The following is a 3,523-nucleotide window of genomic DNA, read 5'->3' as shown; positions in this document are numbered from 1 at the left end:
ATGGCTTAACATATTCATGGTTCTCAAGGTCATTGGAACATCGGCGATGTTGATTCATAGGATGCTGGGTGATTTGGAGCGGAAGGGTTTTTTTTGTTTTTTTTTTGTTTTTATTTGGCTTCATCAATTGGATCTGCTTAATGCCTGGAGAATTAACAAAGGGGGGAAATGGTGGGAACGTGTCAAAAGGAACGGTCGTTCGACACGCATGGCTGAAACGTTTTACGTGAGATGAAAAATCCGGCTGCCGCCCGGTGTCAGAAGCCAGAGCTGTGTGGCTCAGACCCATAAACAAAATGGAATTTCTGCTCGTACAATTGGGTTTTTCTGTTATTTTTGTTTGTTTGTTTTGTTCCAAGAGGGGAAAAAAAATGTGTATGTTATAGTAAAACCCAGGAGTCTGGGTTGGAAAGGCGTAATTCAATGGGTGGGTAAAAAGACTCAAAGAGAATGCTTCAGAGGACAGGAAAGACACACAGAATGAGAAAGGGAGAGAGGAAGAGAGAAATGAAAAGGTATTTATTTCATCAGTAGGAAACTAATGAATTCAATTAATGTAAGCCCAGCTCTAAGCTTTTCCCGGAATGCAATACAATGACACAAAACCAGTGGTTAGCCGTGGACACCCTTTCCTCACCTTATTTCTGCTCACCTGGGGGTCCCCTACCTTCAGCCAGAAGCGAAGGGCTGTTTGCCATCCCCACCGCACGCCTCTCCGTTGCAACGTCACCCCGTTGCAGAAGCGAGATCCTCCTGCTGCCCCCAGCCTCTCACAGACGTCGGGAGGGAGCTATGCTGTTCTTCAACAGGCTTTATTGAGATGTCCTGCACGGCCCGTGAAAAATATCCCACTTGATGGACTTCATAAATTCAGCCCTTACGACAGCCGCTGTGATGTAAAGGTCAGCTGTGGAGTGTGAGGGCACTTGCCAACGCCCTCCGTCCCGCTATGCCTCTCAGCCCGGGAGTGTGTACTCAGGTGCGCGGGGGGACTCCCGTTGGGAACGCGACTCGTGCCTCCCGCCTGGCTGCTCATGAGGCTACGCACGCCCGGGGTGTCAACAGTGTAAGAATGAGACGGCACTCGATCACCAGATGTGCAGGCTTTATTAGAGGAGAAAGACCTGCCGGGGCACTCCTCCAGGAGAAGTGCACTGGGTTACAGACTAGCGGTGAGTTATGTAGTGTTTGGGAGAGCCTGAGGGGATACTGAGGCAAAAGTTCTGGTATGTCTGGAATGCTTCTCCTTGGGGGGCTTCGAGCATGTGGGTGTTGAATCAATAGTCCTGGTATGTCCGGAGCCCCTCCTTGGGGCGGCTTCTCAGCTGTTTTGGAATTCCTCTGTCTCAGGGTCATTAGTCCAGTAAGGGTGAGGTCTTACAGATAAGTGGAACATCAAGAGGGCAGTTTGGAATTCACGTATCTATCAGACAGCTGCTCCCTGCACGCCGAAGGCTCGATGTCCCTTCCTGACGAAGAAGCGTCCTGCTCCCTGGCTTCGTGGGAGGAGGTCAGCTGGGCTTGGGAGTCCCCACGGAATAGCTCGGATGCCCTAAGCCAGACTGGGGCGTGTCCTTGTCCATCAAGGGGCATGTCCTTGTCCATCAAGGGGCGTGTCCTAAGTCAGACTGGGGCGTGTCCTTGTCCATCAAGGGAAGTGTCCTAAGTCAGACTGGGGCGTGTCCTTGTCCATCAAGGGAAGTGTCCTAAGCCAGACTGGGGCGTGTCCTTGTCCATCAAGGGGCGTGTCCTAAGCCAGACTGGGGCGTGTCCTTGTCCATCAAGGGGCATGTCCTAAACCAGACTGGGGCGTGTCCTTGTCCATCAAGGGGCGTGTCCTAAGTCAGACTGGGGCGTGTCCTTGTCCATCAAGGGGCGTGTCCTAAGCCAGACTGGGGCGTGTCCTTGTCCATCCAGGGGCGCGTCCTCGTTCAGTCTTCCGAAGTGAGTTATGATGAAAACGTGGAAGAGACTGAACAGCTCCCACGGAGGCCAGAGTCAAGGGCTATGACCGCACGTTTGCAAAGAGCCCTGGTGTGTTCATGGCCCCACGCCCATCCTATTGTGCCCTGCTTCATGATGCTGAGGAGGAACGCTATTCGTCTGAGCCAAGTCGAACTGATGTTCCTTCTGTCGTAAGGTACCAAAAAGCTGCAAAATGAACATTGATATTCTAGGAGGAAAGGTCAGGCTTTCCTGTCCCGTCCTTCCTTTGGGGAGGGGAGGGAGAAGAATATAGAAGTTTCTGGCTTGCCAGAACAATGGGTCATTTAGTTTTTCTTTCTTTCTTTCTTTCTTTTTTTTTAAATTTCTGAAGCTGGAAACAGGGAGAGACAGTCAGACAGACTCCCGCATGCGCCCGACCAGGATCCACCCGGCACGCCCACCAGGGGGCGATGCTCTGCCCACCAGGGGGCGATGCTCTGCCCCTCCAGGGGGTCGCTCTGCCGAGACCAGAACCACTCTAGCGCCTGGGGCAGAGGCCAAGGAGCCATCCCCAGCATCTGGGCCATCTTTGCTCCAATGGAGCCTTGGCTGCAGGAGGGGAAGAGAGAGACAGAGAGGAAGGAGAGGGGGAGGGGTGGAGAAGCAGATGGGTGCTTCTCCTGTGTGCCCTGGCCGGGAATCGAACCCGGGACTCCCGCACACCAGGCCGACGCTCTACCACTGAGCCAACCGGCCAGGGCGGGAACATTGTTTTTATTGCACGGTGGAGCCTAGCAGGGGTTTCAACACTTTCCTAGGAAGGGCCAGAGATGATTTTAAACAGAAAAAAAGGTCATCCCTGGCCAGGTAGCTCAGTTAGTTAGAGCGTCAGCCCAATGTGCAGAGAGGTTGGAGGTTTGATCCCTGGTCAGGGATCATATAGGAATCAACCAATGAACGCATAGATAAGTGGCACAACAAATTGATTTCCCCCCCCCTCTCTTCCTTCCTCTATCTTTAAATAATTTTAATCACAAAATAAGGTCAAAACGAAAGACAGTGTTATGTTGAGCTGCCTTTTTCCTCAACCTGACCGCTAAGTGTAATGTAGGAAGTAGCAAAGCTGCGAGGTTGTTCTGCCAATGAAGACCTTCTTCTCTCCGCAAATAGCAATCCTCAAGGTAACAATTGTGTCTCACAGGGGCCCTCTACCCACCTTTTTCTGCCCTCCCTCGCACCCCCTCCCATTGCGGGGGGGGGGGGTCCCAAACCCATCAATCAGTTCTTAAAGAAGACGCTTTGAAAATAAGAGGTTCCGATTTCCGCTCACCCCCTTTGAACATCATGCCAATAGAAACGGGCATTTTTCTAGCTCCTACTTAGACGCTGGGGTGACAGAGAGAGGGGTGGAATCGGAACGCAGATTTTGGTCGTATTAACATCAAGCATTCACCTTGTGTCACCAGGTCGGGGATCAGACCCTTCCTGAAATGAAGTAAGAAGGGATCGTATTGAGAAAGGCTCCCTGAACATCAGTGTGAGAACCCTGGCGACATCTAGCGAGACAGAAATGACTTGTGAGGAGTAGGGGTTCGGT

The 3,523-nt window shown here is 51.9% G+C and overlaps 1 non-coding gene across 1 annotated transcript; it reads right to left on the bottom strand.

The window, feature by feature from the left end:
• Positions 1–2,611: 2,611 nt before the first annotated feature.
• TRNAT-GGU (transfer RNA threonine (anticodon GGU)) lies at positions 2,612–2,687 on the bottom strand. Its single transcript has one exon. It is a non-coding gene; the product is annotated as a tRNA-Thr (tRNA).
• Positions 2,688–3,523: the final 836 nt, after the last annotated feature.

Source organism: Saccopteryx bilineata, chromosome X (assembly GCF_036850765.1).
Source record: "Saccopteryx bilineata isolate mSacBil1 chromosome X, mSacBil1_pri_phased_curated, whole genome shotgun sequence".
Lineage (NCBI taxonomy): Eukaryota > Metazoa > Chordata > Mammalia > Chiroptera > Emballonuridae > Saccopteryx > Saccopteryx bilineata.
The sequence above is the reverse complement of the archived record's forward strand: the minus strand, read 5'-3'. Positions and strand labels throughout refer to the sequence as shown.